This window comes from Fundulus heteroclitus, chromosome 6, assembly GCF_011125445.2.
Source record: "Fundulus heteroclitus isolate FHET01 chromosome 6, MU-UCD_Fhet_4.1, whole genome shotgun sequence".
NCBI classification, from domain to species: Eukaryota; Metazoa; Chordata; class Actinopteri; order Cyprinodontiformes; family Fundulidae; genus Fundulus; species Fundulus heteroclitus.
This window is the reverse complement of record NC_046366.1, coordinates 11,555,605-11,568,160: the sequence shown is the minus strand read 5'-3', so window position 1 is coordinate 11,568,160 and position 12,556 is coordinate 11,555,605.

Below are 12,556 nucleotides of genomic sequence, written 5' to 3'. Positions count from 1 at the left end.
CCCATTTTACGCTTTGTTTTTGCTCAATTTGTTAGTAAATAAAGCCTGCTCATGGTGCCCGTGGTGGGGCTATTTTTAAGTTCTAATACACTATCAGGATGGATGCTTGGTGTACATAACCTTATTTTATCATGATCAGACGGTTTTTGGACTTTTTTATAAGCACATAACGTGGCTCTATACCTTTAAAGGATATACACTTATATAATCATACTTAATTTTACCTCACTGTATAGTTAGTTAATGTTAATATAATTATATAATACATATAAGTGTAACAATAGTATACATTTTGTGTATCGCTATACAGTATTTTTTTAGTAGTACTCTGGCGATATATTGCTTTACATCTAAACACATTTTAAATAAATTCAATTTAGTTTTTTACTGGGAGAAATACCATCAGTTCGAAAATCATGGCTTTAGAGTAATGTAGAGATTTAAATTAAACAAACTGGTCCTTTATGTACATCAAATACATTAAAGTCAGTGTTAAATGTTTTTACAAGTCTGTTACACACCAGAAAAACACAGTTTTTAGAAGGTTCATATTAAAAAAAAAAGTTATTAAATAGTTGGTTACAATAATTTCAGTCTTAAAGTCAAGTTTTTCAACGTCTTGTATTTTACCAAAACGCAACAACAACAAAATACAACTCTGATTTCCTAAGCGAACAACAGCCACCCCTCTGAGCCTCTCCCAAGCTACTCTGCTGTTTTATGTTGCATTTTCTAAATGTCAAAAAATATTTCTATTTGATCAAAGCTTCTGTCCTTAAAGAACTTGCGTTTGAATGACAGGATGAAATCTTCAGTAACTTGGCCACTTCAGATCTCCTCCCCTCGCATTCACATGTGTTCCTGTGTGTGTGTGCAAGTGTTCTCTCCATCCTTTGTGACAGCTTGGCATTTGATGAGTGTGTGACAGCTAAATCTGTGACAACAACAGCATGATGAATCCTTGCACAATATGCTGGAAACGAAGTGTCTCTCACAACAGAAGGAGAGAAAAGAAGGAACAACCAAACGGTACATGGCGATAACTACACGACTGCCTGGGTTTTAATACCAATACAAATAAATCAATGAATGAATCATGTCGGACGCCGGCTGGCTCAGGGACAAGAGAGGTTCTGCATTCAACAAACATTCACACTGTATATCTCGAAATTACATGATGTTCATTCTGATTAGTTCTTCCTGCTTTTTGCTTTGAAAAGCAAAATTGCTTAGAAAGTCATAGATTTTTATTTGTTTGGTCCGCAAAATGCTAGCTGGGTTTGTGATGGGGTAAGAGTCTAACCCTCTAAGTCTGTGGCCATGCTTCTAAATCAGAACACGGTGGACAACTCCCTCAGGGTCACGGGGATTCGTCTCTACTTTTAAGAAACAAGCTCTTGTATGATGGTAGGATGGAAAGGGAGATGGATGGACAGATTTGGGTCTGTCATGGCCAAGAGAGAACTGTGCCAAAAGGAAGACCTTCAATTTACCAGTTCCTTAATGTGTGGATCCTAACCAATGGCCTTAAATTTCAATGAAGACCAGATCCCATATACAAGTGGCTGAAATAAGTGTCCCGGCCACAGATGGGTAAACCCGGCTTCAGAAGATAAACCTTTCCTTTATCCTGTTCACTTAACCAGGTGATCTTAAACATTAGTCCCTGTCTCTGCTGTGGAGCTAGAAATGCAAATTGTCGGAACTAATCTCTTTCCAGGGGATCCAAATAGTTTTTCCAGACCACAAGGGGTTATGTAGTTCATGCTGTGGGTTCTGGGTCTGGTTTGTGGCTAAAGGAACCTCCAAGGGGAGGCATTCTGATCAGATGCCACCTCATTTGAGTTATTCTGATGCAGAGGACCAGCAGCTGCATCCCGGTTTTCCCTGATTGAGAGATTTTATGCTATTTCTTGTGCCAATTCCAGCCACCCTTTGTGGGACGCCAGAGGTGGATAATCCAGGTTCAGTAATTCAAATGCCTGTACAAAGCTAAGGAGGGTAGAGGGAGAGAGAGACGTGTGGGTTTCTTTTTTAAACTTCTCACGATCACAATCCAACCTCAGATAAGAGGGAAAAAATGGGTGGATGGATGAAGAAGCAAAACGATATAGAATGTTTCAGCAATTTTTCAGTTTATCAGATGACTATAATCATTAAGTCATCACAGGGATTGAAGTTAAGAATTTTGCAGCATTATAAATTACAGTCTGACATTAAATGCCAGCTGGCGATAGTGCTGCAGAGATTCTCTAATGTTTTATCAGAAGAAAACATTTTGCTATAACGTTTCCTGTAAGGGTGGAAGCCTGGATATTGTTTGGTACTGCGGAAAGAACTGCGGTTCTAATCTCAGGCGTTTAGGTTTTTGCCAACAGTTTGTATGTTTTTCCACATGTATGTGTGGGTTTTCTCCAGATGCCCAGGTTAAACTGCAGTTCAAAACAACCACTTTTGGCTATCTGGAGAACTGTAATAACCTTAAGAGTAGTTGAACGTCTTTAGCTTTTGCCCTTGAGGTAAATTGGGAGTCCTGTCATGGGGCGCTTTAGCTGTCACCTAATTATATCTAGCTATAGTAACACCTCACAACCCTGAGTCACATAGAGCAGGTATAAAAAACATGTGAATGAAAGTTGGCTATTTTTAATTTACTGTCTGCAGCAGAAAAAAAACCTCCTGCTATCTATGAATAAGTGCCTCTCAATTACACCTTGGTGCCTAGGGGTGGAAAAAAAAAAGAAATGTTGGATTGAAGTACTATACTGGGGAAAAAAAATAAATGAGTCATAGATCCTTTATGGTCCTTGTTACTGTATAGCCATCAAGTCTACTCTGAACACTGGTTTTTATTAGTTCAGTACAGAGATGACTCACTGCCTTTCTTCACAAGTTAGAGGTGAATGATTACTCTTAATCCTGCACAGAGTAGCGAACGGCTGTCACCTGTTAGGATGCAGGGCAAAGCAAGGATAGAGCGTCTATTCATGAGATCCAAAAAGGTAGGTATCTTAAAGTGATTGGTTTACCATGTGTTCTACCACAGATTCCTCTTTCCAACTGGAACATGAGAAAACATATATGAATTTCCTGGTTGACAAAAGGAGAAAAGCATAAAACGTGGACAATCCTTTCAAACATCAGTGCCCCTATTCACAAGGATTATCAGAGTGCTCTCAGACAGCTCCTATTTTAGCTTAAAAACTACTACCCAGGAGCTTAAGAGTGATTCAGATCGGTGATGAGAGCAACTCTGAGTAAGAAAATTACAGAAATCTTTATCTTTCTGAGGAGGTGGGATTGATCCCATTGCTAGGTGTGAGGCTGTATTTTAAGAGCTGTGATTGGTTGATACTAAAAAAAAGCCGAAACAAACAAAAAAACAAATGTGCTCCTAGTAATCAAAGGAGAGAAATTAACTGATTAGACTAGGTCAAGAAATGTGTGACATGATGATGAAATTTAGCAAAATTAAACAATTGTCAAACAGCCTCCAAATATTTGAAGGTACATTATTTACAAAATCATTGTCATCATTTTGATTTGTTTGTTACGTTTACTCACCATACTGGTCATTTGACTGCTTTGTCTATTTGGTATTAATGTGCACTCACCTATCAGCATATTACTGTGATTCCCTGTTTGTATAAAGTGGTTACACTAAGCAAAACGACAAACATAACATGAAGAAAAACAGGTGGACAAACCGAGTGGAGAAGCGTCTCTGTCTGCACAGCTCTGGGAGGAGAATAGAGGAGCGTTGAAAGGTAAATTGGTCCCTGGATCACGGCACAAATAGGCTCTTTAAAGCATATTGCCACAGAGCAATTCACCTTTTTCTCTGTGCCTCTTAGTGCTTTTACGCACCAGCTTGGAAAGTGTGAAGCGCTCCGTGCAGCAAACAAAAGTCAGAGAGGAGCAAAGCAAACTTCATATGACCATTTAGGCTACTGACATCAACTTGTACAATACAGAAAATACTTTTTTCACCTCTTTTATCTTTTCCAGAGTCTGTATTTATGTAAATAATTTTCTGCACCTTTTTCCATATCTTCTAAAATGTTTATACATTTTCTTTAAATAATATAAAAGTTCCCCTGTCCTATATTCTTTCTATTTTTCCTAGTATTTATTTGTCTTCAATAGAATTACGTTACTATAGCCTCACCTTTAACCTGTTTGAACTGCTGCTGAAACTAATTAATGTTCCCCGTTTATCTCATCTACATATAAATAATTACATGATTGTTAAAGACGTTTATGTGCTCATTTCCTCCACTATTTAAGTGGCGGATAAGCCAGTCTGCTCGGCTTGTTTCCATCACTTCCCTGCTTAAGACACTCTTGCTTGCTAAAAGTCCTTCTCACTAATCCTAACATTTTTTCACTTTAGGGGCTCCCATTAAAGCCTAAGATGCTTTGTGAAAACCTTTTATCATATTGAGGCAAAACTCTAAGAAGAAACTAAGAATTTGGTAAATTGTGAAATCTTTCCTAAAATCACACCACTGAGAGTTAATTTTAAGTCTTGGGAATCTTTCTTAATACTGGCACAGGAATCTATGGACATCTTTTTACTGATCATTACAAATGTGCCAGTCCTTGTCCCTATTTAGCCTGGAAAAGTCGTTAAAAACATGAATCCATTTCAGATTTAGCCTAATCAGAAAGGCTGAAAGTCAGTTTACACATTAGTAGAGGGTATTTTCTGTTGATAGCTTTGAAGTGATGTTCAACTAAAATGCCATAGCAAACCTTCCCTGTAGCAGATAACTCAGGAAATTATTCAGTATAGGTCCAGATTAAGCGGTGCCTGGAGGCTGAGAGTCCAAGACCAAGATCAACATTTGTTTAATTTTGCTGTAATGTTTTTGAGAAGATTGATGTCCACCTTTGTCCATGCCCTACTCGAACTAGGTAAAGGCTCTGGGAAAAGGCTAATTTAAATGGTCAAGAAAGCCTTTAAAGCATCCTTATGGTGTACAACTTTTAAAACACCCGCTGATGACAACCATATCTGAGCTATCTTGCCAAATATAATTTTCAAGCATCTCTGCAGCTGTGATTCATAAAGCATAAAATCGTTGTCATCAGGAAATACTCCATTCGTTCAATCAATGGGGTGCACTTTTCGGCAGAGTAAGAGGAACAGGAGGAATTGTGTTGTAGCTATCAGGCTTCACAGCACCACACAAAATAAAAACACTTTAAAATGAATTTCTTTGGGTGCAGAAACAGTTGGCTACTCTAACCATGCCATACCATTCCATATTTATTTCTAAACCACTTAAAATACAACATAGCAGCTGTCCCAAGTGCTGTACAAATATAAACAACAAATATATAAACAAAGAACAACAATAAAAGAGTGAAACAAATATGCAAAAGAAATCAAAAACACAACACATACAAGGCAAAATGACAATACTGAGACACAGATATTAACTCACTCTGGGAAATAATGAGTTTTTACAGGTTTTAAAAATAGAAAGAGATGGGGCCTGCCTGACCAGAACCACGAGCCACTGTTATCTTTATTTTTCAGATATGTCGTATGTTTGTGAGAACACACTGTATATAGAGCACAGATAAATAACGATACAGTAACTGGGTTTTAATTTTGTTTGCTTGTAATGTATGAATGCTTGTGTCTGGGTTGGAAGGCCTCATCTTGGTATTTTCTGTGTAAAAAGGTGAATATATTTAAGAATTAACATCAACTTTGTAGCATTTCAACAGAGGACATGAAAAAAAAAAAAAACACTCTTAAAAATAAGAATGTTCATTGTTTCATTGTAAATACTTACCTCTGTCATTTTCTGTCTCCCAGCAGGTGTGCGGAGACAAAACATTCCCCGAGGGATTTGCACACAATTTCTTTTTTCTGGGACGTTACACTAACAGAACAAGGATTAGGGGGGTTGTTTATTGATAACCCGATAAATAATTATTGAGATTCTATTATAATGTCAGTATAAGAAGCAATACAAACTTTAAATTTATGTTAATTTGTAAATAATGTATTGTTTTGTTGGCGCTTTTGGATTTGTATTTATTGCTGCCGTGTCCCACCCCCATGGTTGCTCGACCTTTTTTGACAAGCGTGTAACCGTTACACTCACTCGCTGTAAGCACAGTTACCGTTGACAATAGTAAAGTAACTCATCTTACACAATATACATTTAGATTAACTGCACCTGTAATCAGTGAATAAAAAATAAAAAAAATGCGAGAAAATCTGTATTCTTCCTTGTTCATGTAAGTATTTACACTAAAATCTCGATTTCTTTGGAATCTAAAAATTATAAACATCACTTTGATTTAAGTTTAGTTTGTGCCAATATACGATTTAAGTTTAGTTCGTGCTAAAATACAATTTAAAGTAAGACTGAGGTCACCTTTGATTTCTAAAGTCTTGATAAATATAATCAAAAATAATTCAATTTAGTTGAAAAGAGCGAAGCTAGCATATCATATAGTTTCGCACTCACATTAAACCAGTTCTTTAGAAACACTACATAGGATGAATAAAACAAAATATTTTTCAATAATAATAAAAAAAAAAAAAAATTCAGGACTTAAACCCAATTCTTGGTCAGGACTTCCTTTGCATGAATTACAGGATCATGGCAGTTTGGCATGGAGGTGATCAGCCTGCCGCAATGTGAAGGTGTTAATCAGGATTTATGAGTGCCCTTCAGATTGTAGCCGTGTCCTAAAGCACCAGCCACAGCCAATGCTTTGATAGAGGTAAACCTCTTTGTTTTGAATGGTTTGGATTGACAAGCTTCTCAAGTTTTCTTTATTTTTACTTTTTCCTTCCACTCAACTTCCATTGCCTCACCAATCAGTGAACAACACACCTCTATAGCAGTGACCATCCCCATGACCTGTGTTGGTCATAGCAAAACATTTCTTCATCAAAATGACCTAGGGGACTGTGCTATTCTGTTGTCACAGCTCTTTCCATGCTACTAAAACAAGGTTCACACCAAGAACTTTCTATAGACCTTAGGAATGAAATAAAAAAAAACAAGACTTATTGAAATTCATAAAAAAAAAAAAAACAACAACTAATAAAGCAAATAAAAATCAGCAGGTCAGGGATTCAAGATCGGCCACTAAAAGCCTGTTTGGTGCATCACCAGTTAATAAATGTACATGTTTGATACTTGACTAAATTTCCAGGTTATAGACACAATCCCAAAGAAAAGCATGACAGGCGTTAGAAGGATTGGAAATACACTGAACATCACATCTACTTTCATTTGACGTAGATGACCCGGCTTGTTAAAAATCTTTTGAATCATCTTTATTGACGGGCCATGTACAAACATGAAGAAGACATCTTGGCAATGTGTGTGTGATGCAACTTTGAGAAATGTGACAAATGTCATACTACATGAAACTCTTGAAGAACTAAAAGACTTAACAGAGAATTAGTAATAAGAAAAACCTGCACCTGCCTCCATAAAACGGTCCATATTTGACTGGGAGGCAAATGTCAGCGCTGTCTTTTTCAACAGACTTGGTTACAGTGCTGTGAAGAAATATTGTCTTCCTTAAAGATTTCTTCTTCTTTTGCTTTTTGTCACGATTAAATAATTTTTTAAATTTCAAAATAGTAATATCAGACAAAGACAACCTCACTGAACATAAAAAGCAAGTTTCACTTGATGCTTTTGTTCGTTTAAACCAATTTGGTCCTGTGTGAATAAGTAATTTCTTCTGATCCTGATTCAGGTGTGATTGAACACATTTTTCTGGAAAGCTGAGGTCAAATTCATGAGCCAAACCTAGGCCAGAAAATGCCCTGACCTTTGAACTCAACAACATACTGAAATATTACCTGTCTGACAACATGAAGTAGGTAAAAGATCTGAACACATCGTGCCTACAGAAATGTGAGAACCGATGAGAAACAAAGTGGCTGGTGTTCACGATTCTGGAAACGGTTACAGAAATATTTCTTAGGCTCCAATGAACAATGACAGCCATTATCCACAAATAGGAACAGGAAACAGTTGTGAATTTTTCCTGTACTGGCCAACCTAACATAACTACACCAAGAGTGCATTGATAACTCATCCGCGAGTCTGCTAAAGAACCAAGACAACATCTAAAGCATATATATATATATATATATATATATATATATATATATATATATATATATAAAGCCTGGGGCTTTTCAAAAACCCGTTGTGCATCTCCATACAGGGGCTTTAGTTTGACAGGGAAAAGATCCTGGTCTGAAAAGCACAGAGATTTGTTGGAGTGGCTGTGTGCAGCAGAGCAAAAGTGGTCCACCACAACAGGGAGTAAAGAGTAGTAACCAGGTGTTTACAAATTTATTGATTTTGTACCCTTAATTTGCCACAAAGAGCAGTTTTAAGATGTTTTTAAACAAGACAGTACACCACCAAATTTCATCTGTGCAGTAAGTTCATCAAGATTATGAGCTGATTTTGAATCTGCTTTTGGAGTTGTCTTAACGGCAGAGCTCCAACGATGAGCTGGTCTCGCTGCCAAACTAACCGGGGAGCTGTTGTGGGAAAACCCTGTTGCTGCAGCATTTAGTCGACCATGCAGTGTGTGATTTCCCACACTGTATCTTTTTGTCGTGGCTGAGTTTTAATGTCACATAGTAAAGCTTATTAGTGGCAGAGCGCACAACACAGAGAGCTGACAGTGGGGCAAAAGCCACCTCCAGGAGGCATCCACCACCTTCTGGCTAAACCAGGCCTGTTGAAAACCAACACAAGCAGAATAGAGTGGAGCCGGCGGTGCGGAGCCAAGTGGGCAGAATAGTGTAGGGCCGGTGTAAAAGGGGTCTAATGAGGCATAACGCCATCAGCAGGGTCGGAGTGGGACTCATTTTCAGCCCTGGAGTTTTATGCCTCAGACCGACCCACTCAAGATAAAGACCTATTATTATTACGTAAAAGTATGTGCAGATTTATTTCATATTTCGTCCTATTCCTTTTCACTAGTGGCCTTTATGTGTTTGCTATCTTACATTGAATGATTTAAAAAAGTATAACATGTCACTGAGTTTGTTTGGGTATAGAAAGCAGCAATATTAGAACTAATGTTTGTTTGTTCACACATTCTGCTATGACAGCTCGCCTGTTTCTTCCACACTAACAGGAGCAATCCATTCATCACTACAAGCTCTGCTTCTGACACCAAATCACACTTTGAAAATGGTTGTGATTCTCAGCACAAATTAAATCACCCCTTTTTACAAAGCCATCTGATCAATTCAGGTCTGTTTCATGAATGCATGAGTGAATCATCTCAGGGCTCTGTTCATAATGAGTAGAACCATGCTGTTCATTATATTCATTCTAATATCCACTTATTGAGTAATCCTACCTGCCCACTCAGGACTTGTGGGCTCATGGCTGGTACTTGGTGCTGTGTCATACTTCTGGCTCTGAGGGTCTACAAGTCAAAAATTCCCAGTTATGTGACATTGCATCATACTATTTAAAATATAAACTATATTTAAACTATAAAAAACTGCATCACAAAGGTCAATGATTTGGTAATCTACTTGTACAGTGGTTTGCAGGAAATGTTCAACATCTTTCCGTACCCATTTCATTGTCCTCAGTTGACGTTTCAAACTTCAAGCTCATTTTATTGAAAAAGCTGCCATGTTTGCACATTGAGCAGTGACTGCTTTCAGAGCTTTCCTCTATAATTAAATTAGACAGAGCTGACTGGTTCCGCTCTTCCTGCCGAATGCGCGCTCCAGATGCAGGGGGTACAAATTCTGTCTGGGGTAACTTTGGAGCCGACACCCCTCCAACAATAATTTTTAATACATTTTTAGGAGCGCACACTCACCCATGCGCTCCTAAAAATTAACAATCTCAGCCGAACTTTTCATAGAAGTGGAGAACTTTGATCCTAGCTTTCGCAATGCCACCTTGCCCTTTCCACTCATCATCTTTCAAACGTAACTGATCGGGTACACTGACGTGTTGCATCAAAAAAAGAAAAAAGACCTGCCAGTGGAGGTGGTGGTAGCACAAAAAATTGAGCGGCCTAGGGTTGCCAACTGTCCTGTGTTAACCAGGACTCCCGTATTTTTAGCCAAATTTAATTGTCCCGTGTTTAACACTCATTTTCCCGTATTTTCACTGCAGCCTGCAACTTGTATATACCAACAGTAGATGGCACTCCACCCCTTACTTTCCTAGACCTATAAGAAGCGCTCTCAACTCTCACGCATTGACCGTGTGACACGTGTTTCATAAATTGAACACGTTCACACACCACACTTTGAATGTCTCACTCTTAAAATGCACTCACGTACGGACATGTCCACGACAAGGCAGAACCAAACTGTGGTGCAAAGTTTTCCGCACGTCCTGGAGTACAGGAAACACGGCTGCAAGGGCCGCTCGAACAGTTTTCCCCTTCACATCCAAAGTGAAACTCCGCTACAGTGATTGCTGCTTGCGAATTTAATGGTAAGTCGTGATGTTTGTTTTATTTTGAAATCATTGAAAATGCCCAGTGATTTCAGAAAACTACTATTGAGTGATTTGCGTATGCGACCATGTGACTTAGACTTAGACAACTTTATTTGTCATTTTGTATGCACAGAGAGTGTACAGAACGAATTTTCATTTGCATACAGCTTGAAAATTACAGTAAATTGCAGTAGATTACAGGATAAAATAAATTACAGGATGAAATTTACAGGATATAATTTACAGGATAAAGTTTACAGGATAAAGTGCAGCAGTGATTTAACAGTACAACAATTGAAATGTAAACAATGCAGGAGAAAGAGACTGTGTGCAATCAAAGTGTACAGGTGAGTGTTTCTTAAAAAACATTTGTACGTGCAGAAATGATTTGTGCAAGAGTGCATTTTAGAGACTGAGAGTTCGGCAGCATTTGTAATGCTGGATAGGGATGCAATGAAGTACATGTGCAAATATGCGAATGTGGTACAGAGTCCAGTTATAGCTTCAGCAGTTCAACAGTCTGATTGCGACAGGGAAAAAGCTTTTGCAGAACCTGGTGGACCTGCAGCGGATGCTGCGGAACCTCTTCCCAGAGGGCAGCAGAGAGAACAGTCCATGGTGGGGGTGAGAGGGGTCCCTGATGATGTTACGGGCTTGGGCCACGCAGCGCTGAGATGAAATGTCTTTAATGGAGGGAAGAGGAGCCCCAATGATCTCTTCTGCTGTCCTCACCACTCTCCTCATATTCTTCCAGTCAGAGGCACTGCAGCCTCCACACCAGACAGAGAGACAGCTGGTCAGAATGCTCTCTATGATGCTTCTGTAGAAAGTCGTGAAGATGGGCGGGGGTAGGTGGGCTCTCCTCATCCTCCGCAGGAAGTACAAGCGCTTCTGTACCCTCTTCAGCAGTGACGTGGTGTTCACAGACCAGGTGAGGTTGTCTGTGATGTGCACCCCCAGGAACTTGGTGCTGCTGATCACCTCCACAGCTGAGCTGTTGATGAGCAGTGGAGCGGTTGTTATGGTCTCTGATCACCACCGTTGTGTCGTCTGCAAACTTCACGATGTGATTGGTGGTGAACCTAGGGACGCAGTCATGAGTCATAAGGGTGAACAGCAGGGGGCTCAGGAAGCAGCCCTGAGGGGAGCCCGAGCTGGGGGTGATGACATCAGAGGTGTTCTGTTCGACCCGGACTGACTGAGGTCTGTTGGTGAGGAAGTCTAGCAGCCAGTTGCGAAGGGGTGTGCTGAAGCCCAGATGTTCCAGTTTTCCCACCAGGTGCTGTGGGATGATAGTGTTAAACACTGAACTGAAGTCCAGGAACAGCATCCGCACATGCGTGTTCTTCTCCTCCAGGTGTGTCAGGCTCAGGTGAAGAGCGGAGGAGATGGTGTCCTCAGTGGAGCGGTTCCGCCGGTAGGCAAACTGGAACGGGTCGAGTGTTGGGGGGAGACTGGAGACGATGTGTTGTTTCACCAGCCTTTCAAAGCACTTCATCATGATGGGAGTCAGTGCTCCAGTGAGGTGTTAAAAGCTCATCATGAACCATGTTGTACTAGAGTGTTTAGTTTTGCAGATTATTATTTTATCAATGAAAACACTATTTAAATGTATTGTTTCTTTGTGTCAGGGACAAGGAAAAAGAAAAGAACACTTATGGATTTTTTTTCGAAGCCAGCCATCAGCTTTCCAAAACTTACATGTTGTGCCAGAATATTAAAGCCATGATGAGAGAATGAATTAAGTCCGATTGAATTCTGAACATGTACCATGGGGGAGGGACCAGAATTTCACCACCCTGCTGCAAAGACAGTCTCTCAGCAGGGGTGCCCCTGCTGGCTCAACCAAATCCCTCCCCACATAGGATCCCTCCAGACTGCACCTCTCAGCTCCCTGCAGTCTACCCCTGGCCAGAGATCCACTCTTCACCTTCTTCCTGCCTTAGACAAAGGAGGAGGTAGGCTGGCCTGAACCATGAGGCCTCACAAGGCCGAAAGACAGAAGCCAGCACCTGGGAGAAATCCCTCTTCGCCCGGAGGATATAACCAGGCAAATCAGAGTTAAGTCT